The sequence below is a fragment of the Salvelinus alpinus genome, chromosome 2 (assembly GCF_045679555.1).
Source record: "Salvelinus alpinus chromosome 2, SLU_Salpinus.1, whole genome shotgun sequence".
In the NCBI taxonomy this organism is placed as follows: Eukaryota; Metazoa; Chordata; class Actinopteri; order Salmoniformes; family Salmonidae; genus Salvelinus; species Salvelinus alpinus.
This window is the reverse complement of record NC_092087.1, coordinates 6,601,903-6,624,108: the sequence shown is the minus strand read 5'-3', so window position 1 is coordinate 6,624,108 and position 22,206 is coordinate 6,601,903.

Here is a 22,206-nt window from a genome sequence, read left to right as displayed (position 1 = left end):
TCTAGCCATATACCCATCCACTCATCTAGCCATATACCCATATACCCATCACTCATCTAGCCATATACCCATCTACTCATCTAGCCATATACACATCTACTCATCTAGCCATATACCCATATACCCATCTACTCATCTAGCCATATACCCATCTACTCATCTAGCCATATACCCATATACCCATCTACTCATCTAGCCATATACCCATCCACTCATCTAGCCATATACCCATATACCCATCTACTCATCTAGCCATATACCCATCTACTCATCTAGCCATATACCCAACCACTCATCTAGCCATATACCCATATACCCATCACTCATCTAGCCATATACCCATCTACTCATCTAGCCATATACCCATCTACTCATCTAGCCATATACCCATCCCCTCATCTAGCCATATACCCATCTACTCATCTAGCCATATACCCATCTACTCATCTAGTCATATACCCATATACCCATCACTCATCTAGCCATATACCCATCTACTCATCTAGCCATATACCCATCTACTCATCTAGCCATATACCCATCTACTCATCTAGCCATATACCCATCTACTCATCTAGTCATATACCCATATACCCATCACTCATCTAGCCATATACCCATCTACTCATCTAGCCATATACCCATCCACTCATCTAGCCATATACCCATCTACTCATCTAGCCATATACCCATCTACTCATCTAGTCATATACCCATATACCCATCCACTCATCTAGCCATATACCCATCACTCATCTAGCCATATACCCATATACCCATCTACTCATCTAGCCATATACCCATCTACTCATCTAGCCATATACCCATCCCCTCATCTAGCCATATACTCATCTACTCATCTAGCCATATACCCATCTTCTCATCTAGCCATATACCCATCCACTCATCTAGCCATATACCCATCTACTCATCTAGTCATATACCCATCTACTCATCTAGCCATATACCCATCCCCTCATCTAGCCATATACCCATCTACTCATCTAGCCATATACCCATCTACTCATCTAGCCATTGTCGTGGAAAATCATTTTCAAATACAACGCTTACCAGAACTTTTAAAATCAAACATGCTCTTTATTACAACTGTACAGCCCACTGGCATGTCCCCGCGGAACACACCCCGCGGAACACCCACCGCGGAACCCCAGCTACTCTATTTATACACACAGTATTGTCCGTCCCCTATAAAGTCATTCACCACCATCTGCTTTCAATTTGTTTATAATAGTGGCTGGACCCTCTATCCCAGCGTGTCCAATTACCTCTAGGCGTCACTCTGTCTGACATGTATGTTTGTAATAGAATGGTCAGACCATATGTCTAGTGTCCAATTGCTTTTAGGCGCCACTCTGTCTGACATGTATGTTATTATGTCTATGTCTGCTCTGGTACCCCAATGGTGGAACAAACTCCCTCACGACGCCAGGTCAGCGGAGTCAATCACCACCTTCCGAAGACACCTGAAACCCCACCTCTCCAAGGAATACCCAGGATAGGACAAAGTAATCCTTCTAACCCCCCCCCCCTTAAAAGAGTTAGATGCACCATTGTAAAATGGTTGTTCCACTGGATATCATAAGGTGAATACACCAAGTTGTAAGTCACTCTGGACAAGAGCGTCTGCTAAATGACCCAAATGCAAATGTAATTATACTGTTCACCTATCTTATACCTCTATATGTTATCCATGTGTGTAATTGTACTCCTACAATCCCACCTCTGGGGCTAATTAGCCACATAAATAATAGAAACATGACTTTGGGATAGTAAATGAAAATACCTACGATATACAAGAAAATACAAAAACAGAAGAAAGCACATAAACCAACTAGATCAAACATTCTCAAATGATTAAAACTAAAATAGGAGTACAAGATCCAATTAGAAACATTAATAAAAACCTAACTAGACCAAACATCTCCAGTTGACATAAGAGTAAAAGATCTAATTAGAAACATTAATAAAAATATAATTAATCCATTCTAAGTTCATATTTGGTGTTATCCACAAAAATATAGATTCAAATCCTGATTTAACCTCATCTCTGGCCTTGAAATCCCTAGGTAGACCTCTAAGCAGTCCAATTGCATTAAGGTATACCTCAGGATCCTTATCATAAGCCATTTTAACTCTAGGTTTAACATAGTCATCATGGAGTGATTCAATAATAGTAACCTATTTAATTGCTCTAACTAAGGCACAAGGACCAATCCATCCATCAGGCAATACATTCAACAGTTAGTTTTTTTCACACATCCAGAAACTATCAGCAATACCTCTGTCTTGATTTTTCAACATAGTAAGAGATGGCGCAACCTGAGTTATGTAACTACACAACCCTTTTCTATTCATAATCAACCCTTTATCATTACTTTTACGAACTCCCGCATTCTCTAACACCCAAATAGTATCACATTCTACAGTGGTGTTTCCTACATCAATTCCTTCGGTGTGGTGTCTGTAAAATCATTCATATTTTCCTTTAACCACGGTACCTCTGTCTAATTGAGGTACATTTAATTCAGTTCTAATGTTATAGGCAGCACAATCATTGTCTCCCAGCATGGTTTCATTCAACATAGTTTTACCCCTAGTGCCTACCCAGAGCAATCCTACATTTTATGTCACACAAGGGAATAGAATACTTTCTATTGGTACAATAGTCATTTTTCCAACTTACACAGTTTTTAAATGATGCTGGTTCAGAGACTATTAAAAGATCAGACAAAGGTGATTTTCTTCACAAAATACAATTGTCCATTCTGTGTCTGTTTGCCATATTCTTAGCCCATTCGTATCACTTCTTCTTCACTACTTCTTCTCGTGTGGTGTCCTTGAGTGCTTCTGATTCTGATATATCTAATTCTGTTGCTTTTTCAATGTTCTTATCTTGAGGTAGATCATTAGAGTTTATCAGAAAGTTTCAAATATCAGTAAAAACTCTCCTGACTGATGTCTCAGGTTGCTTTGTTGGCACGGTGGTCTGCTTGGTAAGGGCAGTCGATGTCATCTAGTGGTAGCTACTGTGGTCGTCACAGCAGCCGCCACCCTTGTTGTTGTCACAGGTCCTTCCTGTTCAGGTGCAGGGGTAGGTCTTCACCTTCCACTGGTTCAATCTTGTTCATGATGAGCACCTACTCGTCTTTTTCTTTGATTCATGTCAGGTCACATCCTTTCGGGTCCCAAACGACTTCTCCCTTTGTTTGGTGATGTGTCCATCCACAGAGTGCAATCTCCGATAAGGGTTTGATCCTTATGATTGAGATAGACTTCAGTTCTCCTGCTTCTGTTATACATTGAGGTGGAACATAGATTCTAACCTTGTCAGTCTTTTTGGATTGTTCGGCTGATTCCATTCTTCTCTTCCTGCTCCCACCATACATCTTGATTGTGCATTAGTCTGTTGTTTCTATACTAGCATTCACTGTTGCTTCTGTTATGTCAATGTCATTATTCTTTTGTTGTTCTAACATCAATTGTCTGTAAAGGAGGCCATTCAAAAGTTTAAAAGTCAATTGTGGGGAAATCCCCATTTTCTTCAGCTTGCAGGACTTTTCCTCCTCTTTCTTCACCTGAGGCTCCCTCCTCAGGCCGGACTTAGCTTCCATCTGGAAGGGTTTCAATTTTAGGAAAGAAACGTTCTTATTCTGTTCCTTGTGAGGCCTCTCCTCCTCTTCTGGGTGCATTAGTCGGTGCACGTGTCATATTTTGGCTTTCACTTGATTTACTGTTTTCTTGGCTCCTCCCTGGCATCTCAATCGTTTCCGCTGCTCCTGCTCCCTCCAGGCTCCCTCCTGGTGAATCAGCATCCTCAGTGTCCTCATCTCTATGTAGTTGTATCCTTCTCTCTGTTGGGACTCAGCTGCAGTGGGTCAGATGGTACCACGTCTGGCTTCTTTTTCACTTGGACGGCCGTTCTTGTTGCTTTGGCCACCTCATAGGGTCCATCTCTCCTCGGTTGATCCCACTTCCTCCGGATCCCTCCAACGTGGACTAGATCTCCTGGTACCACTGAGAGAGGTCCTTCTGGTCCCCTTGGATCATCAGATGCAGAACCTCTCATCCTGGTTCAGGTTTCTGCCTACTTTCTGTGAAGCATTCATACTTAGAGACTTATGGCCTCTGTTCTAAGATTGCACCATACATCCTCTTACTTCCATCACTCATCACACAACAAACAGACATTCCAGCTGAAGCTGGCGAACCCCTCTCCTTCTGGTTTCCTAAACATAAGACTTGGAAAACAACAGACAAAACATAACAGCATTGACAATGTTATGTGTTATGCATAAATATATTCATGCAAACTGAAATCTGAGACCATGACAATTCCCACTCTCTCTTTACCTGACTCTATGCCTCCAGGATACTTTTCTGCTGGACTCCACAAAAATAAAAGCCCTAAAAAGCTTCCTCATGCTTCCACCCAGTCTTCCCCTTTCGGCCACAGGTTCTGAGAGGTGTTCCCAAATCATGTCATTTTTACTTAGTTTCCCATCTACTCCATTTCAACTGATAATCATGTGCATAACCTACAATTAACATTCTCTCTTCTTGAATTAATTCAACACTGTATATGCTTTCATATCAATCCCTTTAACATGTTTGTTTAGAGTATAATATCCTATTATCCATTCTCTTTCACATGATGTATTAAAAATAAAACAAGTAGCCTCCAAACTCAACCCAGTATGTCTATAGTGGAATCTAATCTCTCTCTCTTTCTCTCTCTGATTCCACATCCTCTGTCATGGTGTTTTCAAGCTCACCCATTATTCAGCTGGACCTTACTTCTCGTGAGACTTATGCACCCACCAAAGAGAGACATAAAGAACTTTACCACTGCAGTGTTGTAAGAAGTATACCACCAGCCTGGTGTATCTTGATGTACACTCAGTCTCCAGAATGCAGCCCAAGCCCTTCCATTTCTGGCTGTTTTTTCCTGAGGACATACACACTAACACATGGGTTATTTCCTGACAACATTAGCAAGATCACTAAATCTTAATTTTTAATAACAGCCCTATGTAACCATTCTGCCTCAAATACCTGGCCTCCTGCCACAGAAATATTCAATGATAATCAAATGATGTTCCCTACATCAACTGCTGTAAAATAACATGTAATCAGTCAAGCATCTTCCAGTTGGAAGAATATCCAAACCTAACAAAACTATGTCATAAGTTTCTTAAACTTTTGCTCTAATGTTCAAAATGCCACCACTTATTCTTTTTACCATATCTTTAGATATGTGAATTGTTCTATTTACTTTTAGAATTGTCCCTATATTTTACACAGCCAGCTGTCTTTCCTTTTCTGTGAATTATCTCTATTTTTATACATATTTCTAGAAATAACACCCCTTTACTACCATTACCTTCATTTATAAGTCCCCTAACCCATAACTGCCATTGTTTGATACATACTTAAAACATCCTTAAGTCAATTTATATATCATTTATATCAGTCCCTCCTCAGGAACATATACACAACCTTATGTTCCTCAAAACAAAAATAAATTGACCAAACGAGAAAAAGAGAAAAAAAAAAAAAAAAAAAAAATAATAATAATAATAATAATAATAATAATAATAATAATTGCACATTTGCAATATTACCACTATTTGTAATGTAATGGAAAACGTCCATCCGTTTCATTCTATGCCAATGTTATTGTTGGTCTCTTTCTTCTTCATTCATGGGTATCTTCGCACAACAGACTACCTATTTATTCAATTGAACATTACATTTTATCATCCCAATTCCAATGACATTATAAAACAAAAGAAACAAAAAACCTTTAATCTAAAATTCTGTAAGTTCTGTCAACCTCCTTGTCTCAGGATTAGTTTCCAGAGCTTCCCTAGGCCTATTAACGTTAAACAGTTCTATATCCAAATAACTAAACAGTTCTTTTTGAAATACTTTTCCCAATCCAATATTCAGGATAACAGTCCTTAGTGTTTACTTTAACTCAAATTTGACCTTATCTATTCAATACACAACATCCCTTTAATAATTAACATTTATACTAAACACTTTTATTACCAGTACTATCTATTTTCCCAATAGCCCTTTTGTCTCAGTTTCTCTCATGAGTGGCCTGATAATAAAAAAATCAGTACCCCAATAACCTTAAGTCATTATTCTCCCAACAAATATAACATAATTTCAGCATGTCTTTTTTTTTTTTTTTTTTTAGATACAGTTCACAGGTCATCAGACACAGTTGTCCCTCACTATTCAGTCGATTAGGGCGGGTATGAGCTCCACACCCACTAGTGGTGATATTCTCTCCCATGCCCTAAAGCATTCTGACGTCACCTTTCATGACAACTCCCTTATTCTACTGGTGATCTCTCAGATGAATTACAGATGATGTAGTTATCAACAAAACCCTTACAGAAACCCACACTCCAATAAACCCTTTAGAAAAACTTTCAACACTTTTTATATGCATAATGAACAAAACACATTTGTGTATTCCCCCAAAGACCATAACCCCAAAGAACTGATAGTTTTACCTATGAACCCATGTTATATCGAAAATTAAAATTAAAATAAACCTATTCGAATAACTTATTCAATTTAAGGGTACAACTCTTCATAATTTTCCCAGGGACATAATAGATTTTCAAAGTAATTATACAGTTTGAATAGAGTCTGGTGTCTTAAACATTTTATAAGTATATCCCACCTGTTCCAACAATTTCCAGTAAAAGGTGATCAGTCTTTTACAAGAAATTCCTAGGATTCAGGGCATTTTGAGACCATTAATATGTTTCCACTCCCCCTTTCTTTAGGAGCAACTTAAATACATTTTTCAAAAACATGTTCATCCTTTTGCATACCCAATTTGAAACTGAATTGGAAAAAACCCTTCCAATAAACCTACTAATGTATATTCATTCCCAGTACATGGTGCACTTAGTAGTAAATCATAAGCCAATAATCGCAAAGGGACTGGACTCACTCATCCAGAACTCCATGTTTTAGCCTTATCCAGATATTTTTATTTTTAAAGCGGCTGACTTTAATTAACTGCTTTCCACAGTAATGCAGTCTCCAATGACATTGTTGACCAGAGAAGATTAAAAAACCCTTTTTTTCCCTTATTCTTTCTGGAAAAGAAAGTGTACATATTGTTAATATTCACAACGTTACCTTTTAGTCAGCAAACCAATAATTTTACTTATCCATAGATTTTATTCTAAAGCGTCTTTAACAGTTCCAGAGAATTGTGGTATAGAATGTCTAACAATTAAAATTCCATCGTTATTTTACTAGATGTCAAACGTGATCCAATACTTCTTCTTGACCACATATAAACTGTAATCTCTATGAAACACTCATTGTTCGCTCAGAGACTATACACCGACAAGTAAAAAATTCCATTCTCACTAACCTCAAACCAATTAGTTGTTTGTTATTTTGACAAGGAAATAAACTCTTGTATAGCGGCATTTCCTACTACCGCACTAAGTTCTAATGTCACATTACACTACCCGATATACCTATATCCAGAACAGAGAGCTATTTTCTTATTGGTTCTTAGATCTTGTCAATAGTTCTGCCAATCACCCGCACGTCTGCGAGGACTAGAGGAACCACACACACAACCTCATCGCAATGTATTTTCTGATGATAGAATGTTGACATCAGAACGCCTACAAATCGAGCTTCACATTTTGGTCCCATGCGACTATTTATTTATTTATTTTTCCTAAATACTCCCATGTATTTCTACACCTTTTATTTACTATTTTTCCGAGTTAGAGCCAATCTCCTTTCCAATTAATAATTCATTTGTCACATCACTTACTTTCTTTTATCGAAGCCTACTCTATACAGTACATACATTATTTCTGAATACTACAGCATCAACTCTACTCTGTCACAGGAGAGCTGCGCGCTCCCTCTCCTGGACGTTCTGCCTACATACACACACAACTCGTCTTTCCTTCCTAATCTTCTATTTTTACACAGATCTACTCATTTCTTACAACATTATCATTCATCCTTTTATGTTTCATCCGTTCATTCAATCCCTTTGTTTTTACCTCAAAACAACTCAGTCTTTCTTTATTGACTTAATTCACTTCCTTCTACATAAGCCTAGACTTCTACAATATGAAGAGACTACTGTCTAATCGGATCAGCTTGTCTTCATATCCTATTCAACCCCCAATACTTATCTTTTCTTCTATTCTTAGAGTAGTATTGTGGCATGACCTACTGAATTACCAAACCCTGGTAGCTAGACAGAGCGGTTTTTTATTCGCAGGATTTCTTTTGCATTTGAACGCTGCACAATCGGGCCAACGTTTTTCCTGCACCTACTACTTCACTCATACAGTCCTCATTTCAGAGCGGAAACTATGAATATTTATTTAACTACTGATTTATGTTTTGACCGTATAAGTTACTTTTGCAGTTGAACGCCGCACAATCGGGCTAACGTTTTCCTACAACCTACTGTTTTATGCTTTGACTGTATAAGCTACTTTTGCAGTTGAACGCCGCACAATCGGGCTAACGTTTTCCTACAACCTACTGTTTTATGCTTTGACTGTATAAGCTACTTTTGCAGTTGAACGCCGCACAATCGGGCTAACGTTTTCCTACAACCTACTGTTTTATGCTTTGACTGTATAAACTACTTGTTGTAGCCCTGCGCCGCTCAACTAGAGAGTACAAACAGTTGCGCCGATCAGCCCACACAAGGCTGCTCAAAATGAATGGTCCGACGAGAGGGGCAGTCCGAATCACACACACCCAACACGAGTCGCCCGCTCAGGTTGACTGAGGTGTGTTTACGCACATCCCAAAACAGATCCTGATACGGTCGAACCCGGCCAAGCAGAATCAGACGGAACAACTCCCCCAATCAAACCAGACACATGAACCTGTCTCGAGCAGTCCAACCAGAACAAATGCCCGCTCCCCCCAGCCAAACACCCGACACAATCAAAGTTCACAGTTCCAGTTCACTCAATCTCCAGACATGCGCATTCATACAAAACCCAAACTCACACATGCATGCACATTTATTTGAATTCAAAAGTTCTTTCGTTTTTAGGAAATTTGAGAGAGAGACCTACATGACATTCCTCCCGCTGAGACAGGACTCTGAAGCAATCCACACAAACATTTCAACTATTGTAAGAACTTGCTTACCGTATATAGTAGGGTGGCCACCTCTGTTTGTTTAGATTGTCCAAAGAACCCGCCAGCCAAGAACGTCACCGTCCCTGTCACTCCTGGGACCAGCTCGCCAATTATGTCGTGGAAAATCATTTTCAAATACAACGCTTACCAGAACTTTTAAAATCAAACATGCTCTTTATTACAACTGTACAGCCCACTGGCATGTCCCCGCGGAACACACCCCGCGGAACACCCACCGCGGAACCCCAGCTACTCTATTTATACACACAGTATTGTCCGTCCCCTATAAAGTCATTCACCACCATCTGCTTTCAATTTGTTTATAATAGTGGCTGGACCCTCTATCCCAGCGTGTCCAATTACCTCTAGGCGTCACTCTGTCTGACATGTATGTTTGTAATAGAATGGTCAGACCATATGTCTAGTGTCCAATTGCTTTTAGGCGCCACTCTGTCTGACATGTATGTTATTATGTCTATGTCTGCTCTGGTACCCCAATGGTGGAACAAACTCCCTCACGACGCCAGGTCAGCGGAGTCAATCACCACCTTCCGAAGACACCTGAAACCCCACCTCTCCAAGGAATACCCAGGATAGGACAAAGTAATCCTTCTAACCCCCCCCCCCTTAAAAGAGTTAGATGCACCATTGTAAAATGGTTGTTCCACTGGATATCATAAGGTGAATACACCAAGTTGTAAGTCACTCTGGACAAGAGCGTCTGCTAAATGACCCAAATGCAAATGTAATTATACTGTTCACCTATCTTATACCTCTATATGTTATCCATGTGTGTAATTGTACTCCTACACCATATACCCATCTACCCATCTAGCCATATACCCATCTACCCATCTAGCCATATACCCATATACTCATCTAGCCATATACCCATCTACTCATCTAGCCATATACCCATCTAACCATCTAGCCATATACCCAACCACTCATCTAGCCATATACCCAGCCCCTCATCTAGCCATATACCCATCTACTCATCTAGCCATATACCCAGCCACTCATCTAGCCATATACCCATCTACTCATCTAGCCATATACCCATCCCCTCATCTAGCCATATACCCATCCCCTCATCTAGCCATATACCCATATACTCATCTAGCCATATACCCATCTACTCATCTAGCCATATACCCATCTACTCATCTAGTCATATACCCATCCCCTCATCTAGCCATATACCCATCTACTCATCTAGCCATATACCCATCCACTCATCTAGCCATATACCCATCTACTCATCTAGCCATATACCCATCTACTCATATAGCCATATACCATCCACTCATCTAGCCATATACCCAGCCACTCATCTAGCCATATACCCAGCTCCTCATCTAGCCATATACCCATCAACTCATCTAGTCATATACCCATCTACTCATCTAGCCATATACCCATCTACTCATCTAGTCATATACCCATCTACTCATCTAGCCATATACCCATCTACTCATCTAGCCATATACCCATCTACTCATCTAGCCATATACCCATCTAGCCATATACCCATCTACTCATCTAGCCATATACCCATCCACTCATCTAGCCATATACCCATTTACTCATCTAGCCATATACCCATCTAGCCATATACCCATCTACTCATCTAGCCATATACCCATCCACTCATCTAGCCATATACCCATCTACTCATCTAGTCATATACCCATCTACTCATCTAGCCATATACCCATCTACTCATCTAGCCATATACCCATCTACTCATCTAGCCATATACCCATCTAGCCATATACCCATCTACTCATCTAGCCATATACCCATCCACTCATCTAGCCATATACCCATCTACTCATCTAGCCATATACCCATCTAGCCATATACCCATCTACTCATCTAGCCATATACCCATCTAGCCATATACCCATCTACTCATCTAGCCATATACCCATCCACTCATCTAGCCATATACCCATCTACTCATCTAGCCATATACCCATCTAGCCATATACCCATCTACTCATCTAGCCATATACCCTTTTACTCATCTAGCCATATACCCATCTACTCATCTAGCCATATACCCATCTAGCCATATACCCATCTAGCCATATACCCTTTTAGTCATCTAGCCATATACCCATCTACTCATCTAGCCATATACCCATCTAGCCATATACCCATCTACTCATCTAGCCATATACCCATATACCCATCTACTCATCTAGCCATATACCCAACCACTCATCTAGCCATATACCCATATACCCATCACTCATCTAGCCATATACCCATCTACTCTTCTAGCCATATACCCATCTACTCATCTAGCCATATACCCATCTACTCATCTAGCCATATACCCATCCACTCATCTAGCCATATACCCATATACCCATCACTCATCTAGTCATATACCCATCTACTCATCTAGCCATATACCCATCCACTCATCTAGCCATATACCCATATACCCATCACTCATCTAGCCATATACCCATCTACTCATCTAGCCATATACCCATCCACTCATCTAGCCATATACCCATATACCCATCACTCATCTACCCATATACCCATCTACTCATCTACCCATATACCCATCTACTCATCTAGTCATATACCCATCTACTCATCTAGCCATATACCCATCTACTCATCTAGCCATATACCCATCTAGCCATATACCCATTTACTCATCTAGCCAAATACCCATCTACTCATCTAGCCATATACCCATCTAGCCATATACCCATCTACTCATCTAGCCATATACCCATCTAGCCATATACCCATCTACTCATCTAGCCATATACCCTTTTACTCATCTAGTCATATACCCATCTACTCATCTAGCCATATACCCATCTACTCATCTAGCCATATACCCATCTACTCATCTAGCCATATACCCATCTACTCATCTAGCCATATACCCATCTAGCCATATACCCATCTACTCATCTAGCCATATACCCTTTTAGTCATCTAGCCATATACCCATCTACTCATCTAGCCATATACCCATCTAGCCATATACCCATCTACTCATCTAGCCATATACCCTTTTAGTCATCTAGCCATATACCCATCTACTCATCTAGCCATATACCCATATACCCATCTACTCATCTAGCCATATACCCATCCACTCATCTAGCCATATACCCATATACCCATCACTCATCTACCCATATACCCATCTACTCATCTACCCATATACCCATCTACTCATCTAGCCATATACCCATCCACTCATCTAGCCATATACCCATATACCCATCACTCATCTACCCATATACCCATCTACTCATCTACCCATATACCCATCTACTCATCTAGCCATATACCCATCCACTCATCTAGCCATATACCCATATACACATCTACTCATCTAGCCATATACCCATATACCCATCTACTCATCTAGCCATATACCCATATACCCATCTACTCATCTAGCCATATACCCATCTACTCATCTAGCCATATACCCATCCACTCATCTAGCCATATACCCATATACCCATCTACTCATCTAGCCATATACCCATCTACTCATCTAGCCATATACCCATCCACTCATCTAGCCATATACCCATATACCCATCTACTCATCTAGCCATATACCCATCTACTCATCTAGCCATATACCCATCCCCTCATCTAGCCATATACCCATCTACTCATCTAGCCATATACCCATCCCCTCATCTAGCCATATACCCATCTACTCATCTAGCCATATACCCATCTACTCATCTAGCCATATACCCATCCCCTCATCTAGCCATATACCCATCTACTCATCTAGCCATATACCCATCCACTCATCTAGCCATATACCCATATACCCATCTACTCATCTAGCCATATACCCATCTACTCATCTAGCCATATACCCAACCACTCATCTAGCCATATACCCATATACCCATCACTCATCTAGCCATATACCCATCTACTCATCTAGCCATATACCCATCTACTCATCTAGCCATATACCCATCCCCTCATCTAGCCATATACCCATCTACTCATCTAGCCATATACACATCTACTCATCTAGCCATATACCCATATACCCATCTACTCATCTAGCCATATACCCATATACCCATCTACTCATCTAGCCATATACCCATCTACTCATCTAGCCATATACCCATCCACTCATCTAGCCATATACCCATATACCCATCTACTCATCTAGCCATATACCCATCTACTCATCTAGCCATATACCCAACCACTCATCTAGCCATATACCCATATACCCATCACTCATCTAGCCATATACCCATCTACTCATCTAGCCATATACCCATCTACTCATCTAGCCATATACCCATCTACTCATCTAGCCATATACCCATCTACTCATCTAGTCATATACCCATATACCCATCACTCATCTAGCCATATACCCATCCACTCATCTAGCCATATACCCATCACTCATCTAGTCATATACCCATCTACTCATCTAGCCATATACTCATCTACTCATCTAGCCATATACCCATCTTCTCATCTAGCCATATACCCATCCACTCATCTAGCCATATACCCATCTACTCATCTAGTCATATACCCATCTACTCATCTAGCCATATACCCATCCCCTCATCTAGCCATATACCCATCTACTCATCTAGCCATATACCCATCTACTCATCTAGCCATATACCCATCTACCCATCTAGCCATATACCCATCTACCCATCTAGCCATATACCCATATACTCATCTAGCCATATACCCATCTACTCATCTAGCCATATACCCATCTAACCATCTAGCCATATACCCAACCACTCATCTAGCCATATACCCAGCCCCTCATCTAGCCATATACCCATCTACTCATCTAGCCATATACCCAGCCACTCATCTAGCCATATACCCATCTACTCATCTAGCCATATACCCATCCCCTCATCTAGCCATATACCCATCCCCTCATCTAGCCATATACCCATATACTCATCTAGCCATATACCCATCTACTCATCTAGCCATATACCCATCTACTCATCTAGTCATATACCCATCCCCTCATCTAGCCATATACCCATCTACTCATCTAGCCATATACCCATCTACTCATCTAGCCATATACCCATCTACTCATCTAGCCATATACCCATCTACTCATCTAGTCATATACCCATCTACTCATCTAGCCATATACCCATCTACTCATCTAGCCATATACCCATTTACTCATCTAGCCAAATACCCATCTACTCATCTAGCCATATACCCATCTAGCCATATACCCATCTACTCATCTAGCCATATACCCATCTAGCCATATACCCATCTACTCATCTAGCCATATACCCTTTTACTCATCTAGTCATATACCCATCTACTCATCTAGCCATATACCCATCTACTCATCTAGCCATATACCCATCTACTCATCTAGCCATATACCCATCTACTCATCTAGCCATATACCCATCTAGCCATATACCCATCTACTCATCTAGCCATATACCCTTTTAGTCATCTAGCCATATACCCATCTACTCATCTAGCCATATACCCATCTAGCCATATACCCATCTACTCATCTAGCCATATACCCTTTTAGTCATCTAGCCATATACCCATCTACTCATCTAGCCATATACCCATCTAGCCATATACCCATCTACTCATCTAGCCATATACCCATATACCCATCTACTCATCTAGCCATATACCCATCCACTCATCTAGCCATATACCCATATACCCATCACTCATCTAGCCATATACCCATCTACTCATCTAGCCATATACCCATCCACTCATCTAGCCATATACCCATATACCCATCACTCATCTACCCATATACCCATCTACTCATCTACCCATATACCCATCTACTCATCTAGCCATATACCCATCCACTCATCTAGCCATATACCCATATACCCATCACTCATCTAGCCATATACCCATTTACTCATCTAGCCATATACACATCTACTCATCTAGCCATATACCCATATACCCATCTACTCATCTAGCCATATACCCATCCACTCATCTAGCCATATACCCATATACCCATCTACTCATCTAGCCATATACCCATCTACTCATCTAGCCATATACCCAACCACTCATCTAGCCATATACCCATATACCCATCACTCATCTAGCCATATACCCATCTACTCATCTAGCCATATACCCATCTACTCATCTAGCCATATACCCATCCCCTCATCTAGCCATATACCCATCTACTCATCTAGCCATATACCCATCTACTCATCTAGTCATATACCCATATACCCATCACTCATCTAGCCATATACCCATCTACTCATCTAGCCATATACCCATCTACTCATCTAGCCATATACCCATCTACTCATCTAGCCATATACCCATCTACTCATCTAGCCATATACCCATCTACTCATCTAGCCATATACCCATCTACTCATCTAGCCATATACCCATCACTCATCTAGCCATATACCCATCTACTCATCTAGTCATATACCCATATACCCATCCACTCATCTAGCCATATACCCATATACCCATCTACTCATCTAGCCATATACCCATCTACTCATCTAGCCATATACCCATCCCCTCATCTAGCCATATACTCATCTACTCATCTAGCCATATACCCATCTTCTCATCTAGCCATATACCCATCCACTCATCTAGCCATATACCCATCTACTCATCTAGTCATATACCCATCTACTCATCTAGCCATATACCCATCCCCTCATCTAGCCATATACCCATCTACTCATCTAGCCATATACCCATCTACTCATCTAGCCATATACCCATCTACCCATCTAGCCATATACCCATCTACCCATCTAGCCATATACCCATATACTCATCTAGCCATATACCCATCTACTCATCTAGCCATATACCCATCTAACCATCTAGCCATATACCCAACCACTCATCTAGCCATATACCCAGCCCCTCATCTAGCCATATACCCATCTACTCATCTAGCCATATACCCAGCCACTCATCTAGCCATATACCCATCTACTCATCTAGCCATATACCCATCCCCTCATCTAGCCATATACCCATCCCCTCATCTAGCCATATACCCATATACTCATCTAGCCATATACCCATCTACTCATCTAGCCATATACCCATCTACTCATCTAGTCATATACCCATCCCCTCATCTAGCCATATACCCATCTACTCATCTAGCCATATACCCATCTACTCATCTAGCCATATACCCATCTACTCATCTAGCCATATACCCATCTACTCATATAGCCATATACCATCCACTCATCTAGCCATATACCCAGCCACTCATCTAGCCATATACCCAGCTCCTCATCTAGCCATATACCCATCTACTCATCTAGTCATATACCCATCTACTCATCTAGCCATATACCCATCTACTCATCTAGTCATATACCCATCTACTCATCTAGCCATATACCCATCTAATCATCTAGCCATATACCCATCTACTCATCTAGCCATATACCCATCTAGCCATATACCCATCTACTCATCTAGCCATATACCCATCCACTCATCTAGCCATATACCCATTTACTCATCTAGCCATATACCCATCTAGCCATATACCCATCTACTCATCTAGCCATATACCCATCCACTCATCTAGCCATATACCCATCTACTCATCTAGTCATATACCCATCTACTCATCTAGCCATATACCCATCTACTCATCTAGCCATATACCCATCTACTCATCTAGCCATATACCCATCTAGCCATATACCCATCTACTCATCTAGCCATATACCCATCCACTCATCTAGCCATATACCCATCTACTCATCTAGCCATATACTCATCTAGCCATATACCCATCTACTCATCTAGCCATATACCCATCTAGCCATATACCCATCTACTCATCTAGCCATATACCCATCCACTCATCTAGCCATATACCCATCTACTCATCTAGCCATATACCCATCTAGCCATATACCCATCTACTCATCTAGCCATATACCCTTTTACTCATCTAGCCATATACCCATCTACTCATCTAGCCATATACCCAACCACTCATCTAGCCATATACCCATCTACTCATCTAGCCATATACCCATCTAGCCATATACCCATCTAGCCATATACCCTTTTAGTCATCTAGCCATATACCCATCTACTCATCTAGCCATATACCCATCTAGCCATATACCCATCTACTCATCTAGCCATATACCCATATACCCATCTACTCATCTAGCCATATACCCATCCACTCATCTAGCCATATACCCATATACCCATCTACTCATCTAGCCATATACCCATCTACTCATCTAGCCATATACCCAACCACTCATCTAGCCATATACCCATATACCCATCACTCATCTAGCCATATACCCATCTACTCATCTAGCCATATACCCATCACTCATCTAGCCATATACCCATCTACTCATCTAGCCATATACCCAACCACTCATCTAGCCATATACCCATATACCCATCTACTCTTCTAGCCATATACCCATCTACTCATCTAGCCATATACCCATCTACTCATCTAGCCATATACCCATCTACTCATCTAGTCATATACCCATCTACTCATCTAGCCATATACCCATCTACTCATCTAGCCATATACCCATTTACTCATCTAGCCAAATACCCATCTACTCATCTAGCCATATACCCATCTAGCCATATACCCATCTACTCATCTAGCCATATACCCTTTTAGTCATCTAGCCATATACCCATCTACTCATCTAGCCATATACCCATCTAGCCATATACCCATCTACTCATCTAGCCATATACCCATATACCCATTTACTCATCTAGCCATATACCCATCCACTCATCTAGCCATATACCCATCTACTCATCTAGTCATATACCCATCTACTCATCTAGCCATATACCCATCTACTCATCTAGCCATATACCCATCTACTCATCTAGCCATATACCCATCTAGCCATATACCCATCTACTCATCTAGCCATATACCCATCTAGCCATATACCCATCTACTCATCTAGCCATATACCCATCCACTCATCTAGCCATATACCCATCTACTCATCTAGCCATATACCCATCTAGCCATATACCCATCTACTCATCTAGCCATATACCCTTTTACTCATCTAGCCATATACCCATCTACTCATCTAGCCATATACCCAACCACTCATCTAGCCATATACCCATCTACTCATCTAGCCATATACCCATCTAGCCATATACCCATCTAGCCATATACCCTTTTAGTCATCTAGCCATATACCCATCTACTCATCTAGCCATATACCCATCTAGCCATATACCCATCTACTCATCTAGCCATATACCCATATACCCATCTACTCATCTAGCCATATACCCTTCCACTCATCTAGCCATATACCCATATACCCATCTACTCATCTAGCCATATACCCATCTACTCATCTAGCCATATACCCAACCACTCATCTAGCCATATACCCATATACCCATCACTCATCTAGCCATATACCCATCTACTCATCTAGCCATATACCCATCACTCATCTAGCCATATACCCATCTACTCATCTAGCCATATACCCAACCACTCATCTAGCCATATACCCATATACCCATCTACTCTTCTAGCCATATACCCATCTACTCATCTAGCCATATACCCATCTACTCATCTAGCCATATACCCATCTACTCATCTAGTCATATACCCATCTACTCATCTAGCCATATACCCATCTACTCATCTAGCCATATACCCATTTACTCATCTAGCCAAATACCCATCTACTCATCTAGCCATATACCCATCTAGCCATATACCCATCTACTCATCTAGCCATATACCCTTTTAGTCATCTAGCCATATACCCATCTACTCATCTAGCCATATACCCATCTAGCCATATACCCATCTACTCATCTAGCCATATACCCATATACCCATTTACTCATCTAGCCATATACCCATCCACTCATCTAGCCATATACCCATCTACTCATCTAGTCATATACCCATCTACTCATCTAGCCATATACCCATCTACTCATCTAGCCATATACCCATCTACTCATCTAGCCATATACCCATCTAGCCATATACCCATCTACTCATCTAGCCATATACCCATCCACTCATCTAGCCATATACCCATCTACTCATCTAGCCATATACCCATCTAGCCATATACCCATCTACTCATCTAGCCATATACCCATCTAGCCATATACCCATCTACTCATCTAGCCATATACCCAACCACTCATCTAGCCATATACCCATCTACTCATCTAGCCATATACCCATCTAGCCATATACCCATCTACTCATCTAGCCATATACCCTTTTACTCATCTAGCCATATACCCATCTACTCATCTAGCCATATACCCAACCACTCATCTAGCCATATACCCATCTACTCATCTAGCCATATACCCATCTAGCCATATACCCATCTAGCCATATACCCTTTTAGTCATCTAGCCATATACCCATCTACTCATCTAGCCATATACCCATCTAGCCATATACCCATCAACTCATCTAGCCATATACCCATATACCCATCTACTCATCTAGCCATATACCCATCCACTCATCTAGCCATATACCCATATACCCATCTACTCATCTAGCCATATACCCATCTACTCATCTAGCCATATACCCAACCACTCATCTAGCCATATACCCATATACCCATCACTCATCTAGCCATATACCCATCTACTCATCTAGCCATATACCCATCACTCATCTAGCCATATACCCATCTACTCATCTAGCCATATACCCAACCACTCATCTAGCCATATACCCATATACCCATCTACTCTTCTAGCCATATACCCATCTACTCATCTAGCCATATACCCATCTACTCATCTAGCCATATACCCATCTACTCATCTAGTCATATACCCATCTACTCATCTAGCCATATACCCATCTACTCATCTAGCCATATACCCATTTACTCATCTAGCCAAATACCCATCTACTCATCTAGCCATATACCCATCTAGCCATATACCCATCTACTCATCTAGCCATATACCCTTTTAGTCATCTAGCCATATACCCATCTACTCATCTAGCCATATACCCATCTAGCCATATACCCATCTACTCATCTAGCCATATACCCATATACCCATTTACTCATCTAGCCATATACCCATCCACTCATCTAGCCATATACCCATATACCCATCACTCATCTAGCCATATACCCATCTACTCATCTAGCCATATACCCATCCACTCATCTAGCCATATACCCATATACCCATCACTCATCTACCCATATACCCATCTACTCATCTACCCATATACCCATCTACTCATCTAGCCATATACCCATCTACTCATCTAGCCATATACCCATATACCCATCACTCATCTAGCCATATACCCATCTACTCATCTAGCCATATACACATCTACTCATCTAGCCATATACCCTTATACCCATCTACTCATCTAGCCATATACCCATCTACTCATCTAGCCATATACCCATATACCCATCTACTCATCTAGCCATATACCCATCCACTCATCTAGCCATATACCCATATACCCATCTACTCATCTAGCCATATACCCATCTACTCATCTAGCCATATACCCAACCACTCATCTAGCCATATACCCATATACCCATCACTCATCTAGCCATATACCCATCTACTCATCTAGCCATATACCCATCTACTCATCTAGCCATATACGCATCTACTCATCTAGCCATATACCCATCTACTCATCTAGCCATATACCCATCTACTCATCTAGTCATATACCCATCTACTCATCTAGCCATATACCCATCTACTCATCTAGCCATATACCCATTTACTCATCTAGCCAAATACCCATCTACTCATCTAGCCATATACCCATCTAGCCATATACCCATCTACTCATCTAGCCATATACCCTTTTAGTCATCTAGCCATATACCCATCTACTCATCTAGCCATATACCCATCTAGCCATATACCCATCTACTCATCTAGCCATATACCCATATACCCATTTACTCATCTAGCCATATACCCATCCACTCATCTAGCCATATACCCATATACCCATCACTCATCTAGCCATATACCCATCTACTCATCTAGCCATATACCCATCCACTCATCTAGCCATATACCCATATACCCATCACTCATCTACCCATATACCCATCTACTCATCTACCCATATACCCATCTACTCATCTAGCCATATACCCATCCACTCATCTAGCCATATACCCATATACCCATCACTCATCTAGCCATATACCCATCTACTCATCTAGCCATATACACATCTACTCATCTAGCCATATACCCTTATACCCATCTACTCATCTAGCCATATACCCATCTACTCATCTAGCCATATACCCATATACCCATCTACTCATCTAGCCATATACCCATCCACTCATCTAGCCATATACCCATATACCCATCTACTCATCTAGCCATATACCCATCTACTCATCTAGCCATATACCCAACCACTCATCTAGCCATATACCCATATACCCATCACTCATCTAGCCATATACCCATCTACTCATCTAGCCATATACCCATCTACTCATCTAGCCATATACCCATCCACTCATCTAGCCATATACCCATATACCCATCACTCATCTAGCCATATACCCATCCACTCATCTAGCCATATACCCATATACCCATCCACTCATCTAGCCATATACCCATCTACTCATCTAGTCATATACCCATCTACTCATCTAGTCATATACCCATCACTCATCTAGCCATATACCCATCTACTCATCTAGTCATATACCCATCTACTCATCTAGTCATATACCCATCCACTCATCTAGTCATATACCCATCTACTCATCTAGTCATATACCCATCCACTCATCTAGCCATATACCCATCTACTCATCTAGTCATATACCCATCTACTCATCTAGTCATATACCCAACCACTCATCTAGCCATATACCCATCTACTCATCTAGTCATATACCCATC